The sequence below is a fragment of the Protopterus annectens genome, chromosome 1.part2, assembly GCF_019279795.1.
Source record: "Protopterus annectens isolate FY-2018-M chromosome 1.part2, PAN1.0, whole genome shotgun sequence".
Lineage (NCBI taxonomy): Eukaryota > Metazoa > Chordata > Ceratodontiformes > Protopteridae > Protopterus > Protopterus annectens.
The window spans coordinates 1,157,362,733-1,157,379,622 of record NC_056727.1 but is presented as its reverse complement, the minus strand read 5'-3'; positions in this window follow the sequence as shown (position 1 = coordinate 1,157,379,622).

The following is a 16,890-nucleotide window of genomic DNA, read 5'->3' as shown; positions in this document are numbered from 1 at the left end:
AGGACTCTGGCTAACAAAGGTAACAGATGACTGCAAAATGGGAGTCATAATGAGCCTAACTATACCACGTGATATGTTACGGATATCACAGGTGGGATGGGGGTACTGTCAACATATTGTGGCCTTTTTGTGTAAGGTCCTAGTTATGGGATCTGCAACAGATGGTAGTGTTTTGCAGGGCAGACATGTTTGGCTGTGGAGGGGAATACCTATTTGTGCATGATATATGTTGTTTGTGTCTGTCATCCCCATTCATGGTACATGTGGATATATATGTTTCTGCTACGTCCCCACCTTATCAACAGATGTATGCTTGTATATACCTATATAGACATAAATATCTGCTTACACATATGTGGATATATATATATATATATATATATATATATATATATATATATATATATATATATATATATATATATATATACATACATTTGTACATCTACATGTTGGAATACATTCTCTGTACTGTTGAATGACTGGGCCAGATGATATGTTTGTGATTACAGCAGGGTTATGTATATCTGAGGTGGCTTATAGGTAAATCACTTTTGCATGGTCCTGGGTTCAACCCAGCAGAGGTTGTTTATTTTGTTGCTAGGCAGAACAAGGGCTGATGGATACAGAGTGATTAAGGCACTGTAAAGCAGTTGTAAGCATGTTATCAGGCATAGTATATCCATTGTGGGTCACATGTGAAGGCACCATGGGTGGTGCAGGTGTCCATTGGGGAACATGGTGGAGGTGCATTGTGTGCATGTATGTGCATATTGGACAAATGGCCAGGGTGACATGCCCTCTGTAGCCACTGCAATCACTGCATAGTTACTATCATTGACCGATATGCAGTGCACTACCCACTTATTGGCTGTTGCCTAGGCATGTGTGTGTGTATGACAAATGGTTGAGTGTGTGCTCTTGGTAATAGTGAGGTTGCTAACTGTGATTGGCTGGCCTTGATGTCACATGTATAGGCATGGCTTTGCTCCCTAGCCTCACAGCTAATGTACATCTGTTATCCCTGTATGGTTGACATTGTGATATAGAGCACGGCCAACATACAAAATATGCAAAACCCTCTCACATTGCCCACACTTACAGCCACCATTACAGAGGATATAAGTCACACACACACACGTCTTCTCTGGTATTCAGACCCCTACCTAGGTTAGTGTATTACACTACAGCAGTACACAGTCATAGTATGCGCCACAGACATTACTGAAGTAACTCTTCCCCAAAGGTGTATATCACAATGAATGACATCAGCAGGATTACCAAAGAAGGGCATTTCAAGTGTACTGTGAGTTTTACATTTCTTTTAAACGTGTTTATCCACTGCTTACTGTAACAAAAACACATTTACAGCTGCTTACAACTGCCTTATTGTGGCCTAAACAAAGTTATTAATGGCCCTTGCAGGGCCTAAACCCTAGCCCATGCACACCATAGTCACTAGACTTACCACTAAGCCTACTGAGTTAAATGAATGTTTCATGGTTTTTAAAATAGGCCATTTACTACAGGTATTCCACAGTACTGAAAACACATGGAACCGTCACTTTGTGTACATATGTACAGTACCTTTTAATGTACTGTACTTTGTGAAACAACCTAGCCAAGTCTACATATGTACAACTGTGTTAAGTACATACTAAATATATATATATATATATATATATATATATATATATATATATATATATATATATATATGCATTTCTGTGATGTGTACACACGTATATATATATATATATATATATATATATATATATATATATATATATATATATATATATATATATATATATATATATATATATATAGACACTTTTATAGCCATATATATAAACATCTCTGAACACCCTTTGTGACACAGAAGGATTCCAAAGGAATTGAAGTGTACACAAAACACAGGCAATTCTTGTATTATATTTTACATTTTAATTAGTTCATCAGAGAAGGGATGGTTGTTGTGTATGAGGAGTTTGGGATGAGTACTGATGGGTAAGGAAATACATCCCAGGAATTCTGGAGTTAGGGGGGGTGATGGGTAAGGAAATACACACCGGGGATCACTTCTGTGTCACCGCTCGACAGTGGCACAGGAAAATAACATACCCAACAGTAGTCATTCTTGACTGTCTATACTTTTCTATTCCTACCTATGTAATATTCTGTAGACTCCACTCACCACAGATGACTAGCATGGTATGCAGCATGTTAAAAGACATAACACGTGTATGCCTGGCTACAGCGTAGTCACACACACACAAACACTTGCCAGTATTGTGCTTACAAGTCTTGCCTATGTAAAGGTTACTAGTAGAGTGGTAACATTTGGGGGATGTGGCACAGAACCCATACAATTACAGTTAATCTGATTCTGTGTCTGAGCTGGGTGAAATCACAGTAATAATTACTTGGAGTTGGAAAGGCAGAAAAGGCTGATTTAGCAGATGACAAGGATAAAGACCAGTGCAAAAGTTGGTTTCTCTTTTGAAAGCAGTAAAACCTACTCTCATGACAGGGTGCAGACACAAACACACTCAGGGACTTGCAGACACACACACACACACACACACACACACACACACACACACACACACACACACACACACACACACACACCAGTGGTGGGATCAGAACTGTTGCCATTCTACAGACCACTGTTACAGTACTACACAGTTACAAGATGCACCACAGAGATTACACATTTTCAGGCAGTCAGAATGCCCTTCTAAGATTGAGGACATTAACAGGGATACTGACAGTTAAGATGTACATAGCTGGAAACCTGTGTGTTTAAAGTAGGAGTCCATTACAACCTGTATGCACAAACAAGACACATCATCTGCAGGTAAGACATAGGTAGGCATGAGAGGTGTATTTGTAGCACAACAAGCCCTGTACTGGAGTATGTCCTTCTGTGTAATAGACTACTACTATCACTATACATGGTTACAGTGGGCATGCTCATACACCTAGAATCACAGGACTTGTTTGGATGCATTGACTCCAATTACAAAAGGTGACAGTGGGCATGCTCATACACTTAGTAGCACAGGGCCATTTGTGATGAGACTCCAACTACACAAGATTATACTGGGCATGCTCATACACTTAGAAACAAAGGGCTTGTTTGGATGCACTGACTCCAATTACACAAGTTGACAGTGGGCAAGCTCATACAAAGTAGCACAGGGCTGTTTGGGATGCACTCTGATTCTAACTACAGAAGGCCACAGTGGGCATGCTCATACACTGATACATACAAAACACATTGTAATGAACTCCTATTGTAAACACACAGGTTTACAGCTATGTACATCTGAACTGTCAGTATATATGCACATCATACAGGTTTACTAACAGATACCTGTATGTGGCCCATAAATGATATATCTGCATCTGTGTTGTGTGATACATATGCATACATCTACATGAAGTACTGATATATATATATATATATATATATATATATATATATATATATATATATGAAGCATGCACAATCATGCATGTGTGGAAGTGACAGACATTTGGTTAACTGGGACACACAGGTGGATGCAAAGTACAGCATGTGTCACACACATAGCTGCCCTGAAAGGCATACATTGATATCAGGTTGTGGACAGCGGCATCAGAATTGGAACAGTGGCATGTGCAAACATAATATGTGAGCTCCATTGTCCAGTGGTACTAAGGTGCAGGTGTCAAGATGACCTCACCCGCCTGTGTTAGTAGTTGTCATTATTAGCAGGACTGTTCCACTAAGTATATCTCAAATTGATCATCTACACAATGTCTGCTGCTGTCTGTCACCTTAGATGTAGCATTTGATATGAAGCACAATACTGCCACTCATAGTGATGTCATGGTACGAGTGGCAACTGCTTCACCAAAACAATTTGCCAATGTCCTGCTGTAATTATGAGATTGTCCAGTGTCTGTCATTCCGGTATGACATGAGTGAAAAAAGACAAGCCTTTGTCACATATCACATGCAGCCATCATTCAAGGGAGTGTAGATAACATCTAGGTTGCATTTACCCATTAAGTGCCATTCTAAGGCAAATGTCCTAAACACAGAAGTAACACCCTGACACCTACAAGACAATTGCATTGGATGCTTATGCTAACCAGTGCTAGATGTGTGGCTTTCATAATCCACTTGCTCAGTGTAGAACCTACAGTGGGGAATACTGACATCTGTGCAGTGTGGAACACCTGGCTGAAGCCTCTGTAGTGCACAATAGCACTACCACCATATAACTCAGATCCAAACATGTGGGCCATAACACTGGTACGGACCACTCCAGGTGGTGGTGTCCCCATATTCATAAAGGCTACTCACAAGTAAAGACCACTACTCCAACATAATTCATCACAGATGAGTCAGGTACAGGTGGCAGTGGCAAAAGCTGCATTCTAGCTTCTATCCTCATTTACATCCCCCACCCTGTCCTCAGACTACCAACACACATCCATATATGTGGTATGAAATATTATGGTACAACAACAAATAACCTTCGATTGGTGGACTGTATCTAGACCTACATCAACTGTTCAAAGTACCCATGTACTGACACAGTTTCATAATGTGTTATGCAATTCAATAATACCACTGTTTTTAACCAGGTCAGTTGTACACATACCAGGGTCCCTTGGATGTTGTCAGCAGTAACACAGTTGACTGTTGCTATACACCAGTAAACAACACCCTTATGGTCAGATATGACCTAGACGTGCCTGCCCTGGATATGTACATCCCACACTCATACACCATACATGAAAATACCATAGCTGTTGTTGTCCATTGTACATACAGGAGGCTGCATTCATTACACACATGCACATGGAAGATAGGTCCATGGCTGCTGAATGCTAACAGTACATAAGGCTTGATATCTATGTTGACAGACATAATAATCCCTCCCTACTTGTCACCCATGACACCTATCATATCATACAACAATCCATGTGGCATGTATGTCCTTAGACATGTCCACCAAATGCAATGCCTACAAACATGCCCAAATAACAGGACCATAGGCCTTACACACATGACCTGCATTGACAGACTCAGGGAAATACAGCTATGCTCTGTATGTTCCTGAGTAGTAACAGGTGATATGTCCATGACATGTACAGCCATGTGTGACCCACAGCTCCTACATATACCCCATGTCAACAATTGCAAGCCATGCATACTGTGTGCTGTCTGGACATGCACCTCATTAACACAATAGCCACAATGTGCTGGGGTGAGATGTTTATAAGCCACAGACTTCACACATGCTTGAACAAGTGTAACACCTAACTCAAACAGAGCACATTGCTGGCACTCTTTCAGTAACCATGAGGTGTGTGGGGCAAATATGAGGTGTGTGGCAAATATGATGTGCTCATTGTTGACCATTACAGTGCCCAGGCTTCACAGTGGAACTGTCAACTAACAGTTTGTGGCATCATGACATGGAATATTGCTGTGTGTGTCACTTGCTGATATATACTGTTGGTGTAAATGTCCACTTAGCTACTCAGTGAAGATGGTTGTGTGTCCTACCGGTACATGAATAGAACATCCAATATGGTGTAATGCTCAGCTAGGTTTCACAAATTGTGTGGGGAAAGTGTGGAATGTATCCTCTTGACCTGATAGCCCACTTACTGTTGGAGACTGCATATGTGTACATGTATTGATGTGTGTTTAGATTCCATGTGTGTGGAGTGTCTGATTGCAATGCAGCCTCAACATTGCCAAGTGTATATGGTGATATGCTCAAAGTACAGTAAGCTGTACTTTAGGTATGGACAGATGTTTAGACATAACTACAAAGTGATGGGGCTACTTTGCAGATGAATGATTACTGAAGACAGCTCACAGGTGTGTTACAACCATTCCTATAATTACCTGTGTAACTGCTAAGCTCTAGTGTTGTTAACTGAAGGGGAAGACACACAAAGTAGAATGCAGTAAGGGTGGCACTGAAGGCAAACCTCATGACACCTGTAACAGAAACACATCCCCTGTGCAGATATTGTGCATATGTTAGCACAGATGGCAAAGGTAAAAGTCAGTAAGCTTTGAAATGCGTGCGATAGTGCTGTAACTCTGTAATACCTATCATGAGATAGGCAGGTGTTTGATTTCCAATACTGGCAAGTGTGGGTGCATGTGTGTCCATATATGTCTCGTATGGTGGGGAATACATCCTCAGTGTCTTTTACTCGCCTGTACGCTGTTGTAGACATCTGTACACAGTGAAGTGTAGAAAGCAAGACATAGGCAGGGGTTTGGATCTCACACGTTAAGTGTCTGTATGTGTGTGACTTAGGTGTATATCTTTGTGAATGCCACAGTGTGTGTGTGTGTGTGTGTGTGTGTGTGTGTGTGTGTGTGTGTGTGTGTGTGCGTGTGTGTGTGTGTGTGTATGGCTGTCTGATCCCTAGAGTGAGGCAGTATTTTACCATACTCAAATGATAAAACCCCCTCCCCACATACACTCAACACAATCTAGTATCCCTGTGGATGTCCTCAATCGTAGAGGGCCATTCTGACTGCCTGTAACTGTGTAATCTCTGTGGCGCATCTCGTAACTGTGTAGTACTATAATAATGATGTGTGCAGGGGTTCTCATCCCAACACTTGCAAGTGTGTGTGTGTGTGTGTGTGTGTGTGTGTGTGTGTGTGTGTGTGTGTCAGAGTGTGTGTTTCTTTGTCTGTAAATCCCTGTGTATGTGTATTTGCATCCTGTCATGAGAGTGGGTATAACTGCTTTACAAAGAGAAACCACCTTTTCAACTGGCCTTTACCCTTGTCATCTGCTAAACTACTCTTTTACCTCCTTCCTGCTCTGGGAAACTATACCTGTGATGTCACCCAGTATGGATGTTAGGCTCTGGCCACAGTAGCTTACTAAGCAGCTATCATGATCTTGGACCATTAGATCAGTAAACATGTGTGAAACTTGAGAGATTATAACTGTGATGTGGAAACTACAAAGTACATTCAGGTATTGTTATACAGACCTGGGAGTAGTCTAAACTTACATATGGGACATTAACTGACAACACTGACATCCCCCTTGCAGTCTGTATGCACACATTTGGCACATGCAATTGCATCTGCAAGAGGAAGGCAGAACATCAAGATCAACAGGCAGATACTGATGTTACACATGATACATACTGTCAACAGTACAAAATGCATTCTAAAACTCTAGTACATGGTATGTATGCTGCCTGTCAACACTACTCAACAATGGTAATCTACAACTGTCTACCTATTATGTTCACCCTGTGCATCAGACTATATGACCATGTCCCTGCACCGACAGTATGGATACCAGGGATGCGACACAGGCATCATCATATGCACAGGGTGATAATGTTTGCCAGAGGCCTAGGCTGCACCAATTGATGACATCATGTGTGTGGGTTAAGGCCTTTTATCTCATTGGGCGTGTGTGGATGTTATGCGTGTGTGTGTGTGTGTGTTGAGGTGCTCTACATTTGTTACTGGTGTGTGTGTGTATGTATGCACACTGGTCTGGCATGTGGCTGGCCTACACAGGGGTATTATTGACAGCTGCAGACTGCACAGGGCAGGTTGTACATTTCACTGTGTCTGGCCACAGCCACGTGACCTGTGCCTGCCAGGGGTTGCACGGCCACTACCAAGCATAGGTCCAGATTGGGTACTGTCTGATGCCACATGTCCACCGGAACCATGTCCCTGTTGGAGCCATCGAGGACCACATGCACGTGGCCTGCTGTGTCCTGGTGTGGACAGCACAGCACCAGCCGCACTGCTGCTGCTACCGCTACAATGGGAGTGGACATATGAAGTAGCATGTTCACATACACCTTCAACAGTTGGTGTAGTTGGCCTACATCCACGTGCCTGACACCTTACTCCCACCGGATGTTCTAGCACAGACATTCCACACTCAAGGATCAACATGCCATGGTCAAGGACTCCCACCATGTCACAAAATCGTCCATCCAAAACATCTGCAAACTGATGGTGAGAATTTGCAATTGCCTGAATGTTGTCAGTTAAAGAATGGACAGAAGCCCTCTGAAGCCTCAGACATTGTCTGTTGTGCCATTCAAAATGTGCCTGTGCCTCCATTACAGCCTGAAACATGCCTCTGGTGACACCAGTCTTGCAGGGGCATGTTGGCCAGAAGCCCCCCTACAAGCAGCCCTGGGCACATGCCTGTGTGGGACATCACCAGTCAGTTGGCTGGGATCATGGTGTGCAGACACACCTTCCATAGTCTCCACACTTTCCTGTTCCATGCTACCACCCACAACCTGTCCTTCCACTATGGCCACTGGTGATGGGGTATGTGTAGGCACGACAACTGTGTGCGAGGATGAGGGGGATAGAGGTGGAATGCCAACCAATGGCATAGATTCAGACCCTGACAACCCTGCCTGTGCCTCAGTCATACTGCCATCATCACTGCTAGAGTCTGTAGGGACACTAACATCAGGTGGACTGCAGGAGGCCAACACACCTACATCAACACCTGTGAGGGGTAGACTAGAACTGTACATTACCAGTTATACATCACAGTACAGATGCACAGAGACAGACACACAGGCTCACACACAGACAGACACAGACAGACACATGATATGGCACCCAACAGCATGCAACATGCATGTGATATGGCAGAAGGCATTCAGCTTAGACAATTATAGTGGTAGTTATCATTCATCTCTGAGTTGCACACAACAGCATGCATGTGTTATGGCAGAAGGCATGCAGCTTATACAATTATAGTAGTAGTTAGCATACATCCCTGTATTGCACAATTTGTTTTAGTAGGTGATGCCCCAAACCTGCAACACAATGCATGCACTATGCACCATTGCACCGCAGTGCCATGTTTTGTGCAATGGTGCATAGTGCATGCATTGCGTTGCAGGTTTGGGGCATAACACAATGCAAAACAATGCATGCACTATGCACCATTGCACCGCACTGTCATGTTTTGTGCACTATACCCCACATCGTAACAGACCATTGGTGACCTGGGTACATCTGCCAGTGATTTTTTGTGTTGGTCACTGCTCCTATGTGGGAGGAGGACATGAACAAAAGGGTATATTGAATGAGTACTATATTTGGCAGAGCCCTAGCTTGCATATCTTCCCATAAACATTGCATGTCTGTTCAACATTATTCTACTTACCCCTGAGCTGAGTCTACAGACAATGTGCATGTGGATGTACACACATGTTTGACATGACTGTCCCTACTTTGCAATGGTGCCACAGACCAACACAGGTTAACAGTACACCGTCCTTATGTGTGGCATATGACCTTGCCAATCAAGTGTAGTATGACATGTCTTCTGCTGAAGTGATGAATGACATGCATGCATGTTTAACACAATGGTGTCATTTCAAATATACAGTGAGGTACTGGTGTCCCAATGCAGAGACGTGTTATATTAGCATGGACCTGTAGCTGACCCAATGTTGTCAGTCTGCCCTACAGATATACAGTGACATACTGCACAATGAGCTGATGTGCATAGCCATTGCAGGGCATCATGTGGCTTCACTATTGCTATACAGTGTGAGTTACAGACACAATTCATAGCCATGACTGTGTTTAGATACAATACATATCTAATGTGGAATGTGACCCATGTCACTGAGGTGTATGGACACTAAACCCTAATGTGGAATGTGTGGCACAGGTCACTGAAGGGTATACAGATGACACCCCTGCATATCTGCAATCATATTGCGGATGCCTGGCAACTATGCCCAGACATGGATAATGTTGCAGTACGCCATGTTCCATATGCCATCTGTGTACCTCACACACATGAGGAGCAACCATGACATGTGATGTCTGATACCAGCAAGGTGAATGTACTGTATCTGTGGCCTGATGTGGTTGTATGTGTATGTTGTGCAAGACATGTATGTATTTGGATACTGAGTAGGTTAAAGCTTTCATGTCGTGACAAACTTAAAATGTTCAAGACATGTTTTGTGGTGCTTTGATGTCATGCCTGCACAATGTGTGCACAGCCCTGTGTGATGTTTAGTGTGCCACATTTGCAATACAACCATTACACAAAGGCCATAGTTGTATTGTGTCGAGCCAATGTACAGCAGGGTGTACACACATGTACATCCTTTCTATTGTCTGTGTTGCTTCATGTCCCTGGCCATCCTCCATGGCCATGTGTAAACATGTTTTGTCCAGTGGTTATGATGGGCATCCATTTCATATGTCGGTGTTGTCCCATATGACATACACCCGTAGATGTCATATGCTCCACTGAGGACAGGTTTATGCAAACAAAGGGTGGTATGTTTGAGATGTGAGATATGTTTTGCAGGATATTTAACCAGTGTTGCAGTCAGCCCACAAAATGTCATGGACATGTCAGATAGCAGATGACATTGTGTGGCATTCATAGCAAGGGTATACTCCACAAGGGTGTCTCCTGTCGGTTTGTCATAATCCAGCTCCAAAACATATAGAGTGTGTGCACATATATGCTCTCTGTATAGTATTGTTTGTATTCCCTACATGTGTGATGCTGATCTGTAGTACATATCCCTACAGTGAACCACACCTCCACCATTGTATTTACAGCTGTCCACACATTTGGCAATGACAGTTTGTAAGGTTTAGTGTAGGTGTTTCATATAGTTTTCAAATATTCCACATGGGTAACCACTGTTATGCATTGCAGGTCTGACCTGTATATATTAACAGTATCACCATACATTATGTGTACATGTGTTAAATGGCCACATGGAAGATAGCATGCATTTAATATGATCTGTGCATTATCAAGCCTGATAAGTAATAACAAACTTACCAGCAACTGGCTGCTGCCACTGCAAAATGCCAGAGGTACTTAAATAAGATGTCAGAGCAGTAAGATCATTATCCACACCTGTGTGATAGCTGCAGGATGCAATGTGTATGTTGGCACATAAGCCAGCACAATAGACTATACTATGCAGTATGCACATCTGTGCATATGTAGAGTAGCAAACTATAGTATGTGGCATGTGTGCATACATGCCTTGCATATGATGTTAAATTAAATATTGTACAGTAACATGTTTCTATATTAAATATAGTTGTGTTATATGTGCAGTAGTGACTTACCAGACACCCACCTCCACAATACCAGCTGAAGCTTGTGGATGGAGTTCTGCAGGTGTCCCCAGGTTGGCCAGGAGATCCTCAGTACATGTGAGTGGGGGCTGGATGAGTGCCCCCCCCACCTGTTGCAGCTTGTTCTCTGGCGATTGTGTTTGCATGCTGTTTTGCTCTTCTAATTAAGTCACTGCAGTGTCAGCACACCTGCTGATAGGTGTGAATGTGGCCACCAACATTGTGTACCCTCCTGTGAAGTTCCTTCCACTGGGCATCCCGGTGCTGTGCATCCTGTGGCACATCTCTGAAAAGTGTCTCATGATTGTCAAGGAGGCATGGAATGAGGTCATCATCCTCCATGCAGCTGTACAGTGGCAGCCTGGCATGCGGCATACCTGGCAGACATTATGACGGTGACAGGTCACAGTAACTCACAGAGTAGTACAGATGTACAGCTGCACATACATGTGTATCACATGTATTATAATTACAAATATGGCTTTGCAAATCTGCATGACACTAAAACCACTGACATGTTTAACTCACACATTTGACACTTACTGGTGATTTCATGTTGTCACCATATATATGTGTGTCAAGTGATGACATTGCTCATACTCCATGTGGATGTTGTCTTGATGTGGGGGTATGCCTGCTTGCCTGTACTGATGTCTTTACCTATTAGCACATGCCTGGATGTGTTGACATTAATGCAAGATACCTTAACGCTGTGCATTTGTCACATATATAGTCATGCACAGCCTTAACGGACATGACCTGTGACCCTGCAGACTTACTCACAGCAAATTGTACATGTATGTGTTTTGCCATATACATCTACATGGTACTGTACAGCAGTATAGCATCCTGACATGTATTACCTGTGTTGCACATGTGAAACATATGGGACAATGGCTAGTTTGATGGTATTTGTAGGGTTGGATATCAACTATAGCATGTATGGTCATAGTGAACTAGTAGGCAATATGCCCTGGGCCATGTATGAGCATAGGCTAAAAGGTTACCTAGCTGTAGCCAACAGACAGGTAACTTTCAGTGGCCAGTTCAAGCAGTGCCACAGAACTGATCCACAGGTTTACTGATATATTTGCCATGCGGTCATCAAACCATGTCTCAAAGAGGGGCAATGTGCAGCTTTGCTGGACAGGGATGCATAGTATGGTAGGAGTATGTAATGTGTATGGGACAGGGATCTGTCAGACATGTTATGATCCTTGTACTAGAAAGGTGGATGTCATTGAAGTATGTGTTTATTTGAAATCAGGATGTGTAAGTGTAACGTGTCCAACATCTCTGGGTTGGACATGGCTTTATTTAGGGTAGGCATCATGCTACATAGTAGAGCTATGGTTTGGTAAGGCTGGTGTAGGCCATCTGAACATTGCCAATAACACTTAAAGGAAATATATGATCTATTATAGGTCACGTGAGTGTTGAGTATGGGTGAACAATGATCTCTATATTCATGGATGGCACCCTGTCATGATTAGGGGTGCCACTTACGACTACATGACTGGTGTGGTGAAGTGACTATCAAAGGAAAGACTATTGTCCAGCTGGATTCCAATCACACACAGTTTCCATTATGTTGCCTGCTGCCTAGGTGGTAGTTCATGGGTACAGGGTTTATAACAAAGGGGATGATAATGCAATACTTTGCAGTGAGATTGTGGCCATACGTCAGACACCACACATCCGACCCACAAATGCCCTTCCGTATTTTGCCCACAGCACTCATTGAGTCAACTATAGCTCCTAGTTCATAGTCATTTGCAAACTTCAATAGACAGATGCCTTCTGTGTTAGTCTGTGTGGTATAGATTTAGATAACAAAGAGGGGGAGTACCAAGACTGAACCCTGCATTACTGTAGTTGGCACTGGTTTCCTGTGCGTGTATTAGTCAGATACCTTCTGTAGTGTTGATTCTGCCAGCAGTCCAGTTGCCAACCAATTATGTGACATAGGAATATACACCTAGTTTACTGAGTGTAGCTGGAACCCAGTATGGGTGATGGTGTCCTAAGACCTGGCAAGGTCAAGATATGCTGTGTGAATCAACCTTACTGTCATCTACATCTGTACTGACTACATCAAATAAGTTGATCAAGGTTCATGGCCTTAGAGACCAGACTCAGCAGGGTAGTAGTGCACTATTTCTCATTATCAGTGGTGTCTCCCCCTTTGTGGGGTGTGATAACTGTTGCTGTGCACCATTCAGTGTGTACACAGCCTGACATGCAGCTATGATTGAACATGATGTTTAGGTAGAAAGCAAATTGTTCTGATGTTTGTGTAAAACACACCCTGTGATGTTGACAGGTCCCATGCAAGCTGTATGTATGGCTTTAGAGAGTGCAGCTTGTACCTGCATAGTTGTTATTACAGGGACTATGTAGTGTACATGAATGTATAAATATATGTACCTGCTGGGGGGGAGGTGAGAGTGGGTTTAAGTTATCAAAGACCCTATCTGGATGAACAAGTGCTATTTCTGTAGGTGCAGTACTTCTCATGCCATAGTGCTGTGAAGCACAGCAGGTGTTGTTACCATTACAATTCATGACACAGCTATAGACTGCTCTGTGGTTGGCCTCATAATATATGGCCGATTAGTTTCACATTGGCTTTGTGTGGTCTTATATGTTGTATCTAAATCTTACTGAGGCTGACCATGAATCACCTCCACTCATGTGTGTTCACTCTTGCAACAGTTTCTACCTTCTGTGGTACAGTTTATGGCAGGGTACCACCGGTTTGCCTTCCTGTTTGTGTTTGGTTGAATCTTGGTTCTGTTTCAATAGCACAATCACTGCACTTATGTGAGTGCTTAAAGTGCATTTGTGTAGGATTCAGCATTTGCACATGCATTGTCCATCTGCATGGGTGCCACGACATTCACCACTTCTGTCTTAAGAAGCATAACATTGGCTTTGGAGACTGACTATGTGTAGCATACTGTTTTCCCTGTTTGTTTGACTATGGGGATCCAGATCATTGTGGTGATGAAATCCAACATACATTGAGCACAGGTGTTGGTACATGAGGAGTCTTCCCAGTTAATAGTGGGATAGTTGAGATTAGCCATTATTATGGTTTTCTGTCTCAAACTCAATATTCCCCATTGCATCACAATATGACAGTTGGGAATTCAGAGGCATGGTGGGTGATCTGTAGTAAGGAGCAATTTGGATTCCACTTTGGCACAGAGGTATTTGCTCAGCATAATGCATCTGAAGTTATGCAAGTGCAACTAGCCTGGGGCTGCACATATCCTTCAGGAATATGGACACACCTGTGCCCGTGTGTTCCAATAAAGGATAATGGCCAAGAGGTGAGGTATGTGTTATAACATGGTCATGCAGCAGTGCTCTCTGGAGCCTTGAACCATATCTCAGTCACTGCACAGATATGTTATCCATGTTAAGAATTGACGTGAGTCCAAAATGTATCATTGAGTAGCTCGACACGTGGTTTATTGCTTGGCTGTCCCTGTTACAGCAGTGGAATTGTCTCTTGAACCTTGCATGATGAAGGCACTATAGGGAAAGCATGAGCCCTAGCCAGTATCCAGATTCCCATGGGTGACAGGTGCAGGCCCTGTCTGACAAAGCATCATGATCTGTCAACCATGTTATCCCAGGCAGACAGATACTGGATACCCTTTGGATTACACCAGTACATTAGACAATTGGGGAATACAATCCTTTTGTCCCTGTACTACAGTATCATTCTGGGCAATGGCAGACTGCTGCCCAGGCTTTGGGATATAACTGCATGGGCTACAAGACCTGACAGTTCCTACATGTGTGTTTCAATGCAGTCCAGGCTACAGCATCCCAGGTCCTGCACAACAACATGGAATATGCCAGAGCCATGTGTACAGTTCAAAAGGTGGTCTGAGTGTATGGGTATGTGGCTAATCAAGGCAGACAGACAGCTGACAGTATGTTTGCCCTCATATAGCTTGGTGTGTGACATAGTGCTGGACTTTGCATTCTCATATGAGTACTGTTGGGCATGTTTCTGGCCACATGTTCTGAGGAGTGGCACAGTTTTGCAACCTATATCATACAGTTTGTGGATTTTGTTGTCTGACTATTCCAGCTTGGGAGGTTCCTTGCTTAGCCAGATACTTGGAAGCTTCTGTGAATGTGTATGCTTTTTGGTGGTATGTGTGGGTGTCCTTACTGTGTTCTGGTAAGTGTATGTGTTGAATGTGGTGATGAGATGCATGTGTTAACCTACACTGCATGACTGTCCAGTCCAGTCATGGCTGTAGACTGGACTGCCTTCCAGCTTGCCTCTATAGCTGCATCCCAGATAATGTGTGGGGTGTGGTGTTAGGTGGGTTTGGCAGTGTACATGGCACAGAGATTACATTCCCTCAGGATGGCCACATACACAAAGCTGACATTAGTAAACACCAGTAGCTGACTAGTGGACATGCCTGCATGAGCATTCAGTACTATAAGTACCAAGTACTGTATTTAGTTTACTTATTGCTTATGAAGATGTGTCAGACGATGATGCTCACAAGTACATATTTGAGTTATGCACATGAAAACACTTGCTGTTACAGAAACAAAGTAGCTAACTTTAGCAGCAATCCTCATCTGAGGAGCACCTCACATCCTGATAGTTGATTACAGTTGATGCAAGTGTCAACAGGTCTGTATCCTTTTCTGGGTATATACACACATATCCACCAGAACAATGAGGTCTGTTGGGCATGGACACCCACTCCCAAACAGATTCAAGTATCAATAGACTCTGCTGCCACTATCGACATGATCAGGATATAATCAGATGGTGTAAGCCATCATCTATGGTGCAGCTATTACACATGAGCAACAGTCTCCTACATCCTACACTCCTACTGCAGAGGTTACACTGGAGTTAAAGATGATATGCAAATTGTTTTATTAGCAGTACTGTGCACAACCTTACATACAGTATTTGAAAGCAGCTGTTACATTGGCAATGAGAGGTTAGGCTACACAAACATGAAAGTTCAACCAGTGGGTCTCTGCTCTCAATATCCACTCTATGTAGGTGTGCACATATCCAATTTGGCCCAGCCCTGTAACAAGGGTCACAACACATTTGCATAACATGTGCACATGCACAGCTGTTATTGCTTGTAAACGATACTAGACAGGTGGAAATTGCATGTCTTATGTGCATGGATAGTTACCTAGCTCTTCCAATTGTCTTTGCTAAACTGTCAGATGAGTACAATTCATAAGTATCCTGTTATTGAGTATTGTACTTGCCAAAAGACATAACTACTGTTTGCATAAAATAACACAAATGCTATGTAAAATGAAATACAGACAAAACAGATATGCTTAGAATACTGTACATTACACAGTTTTTGGCACATTATCCCACAATGCAAATCATATTTGCAAAGTAAGCCCATCTTTGACATGTTCATCTCACTAATACACCCATACATATGTCTACTGTTACAATATATCAACATATACTATCCCCTGTTATAGCACATACTTGTTGGACCAACCCTGACACAGACAGTGGCTGGAAAAGAATTAATGAATTCCAAGCCCAAATATATCATCTCTTGTGGTGTATAAGGGGCTTGCTTTGTGAACTACAGCAGTACACACATAGAATACTACAGGCATAACTACTGCTTAACAATACATTACTACACAATAGCTATTTCCACTATATGCACTGATTACAC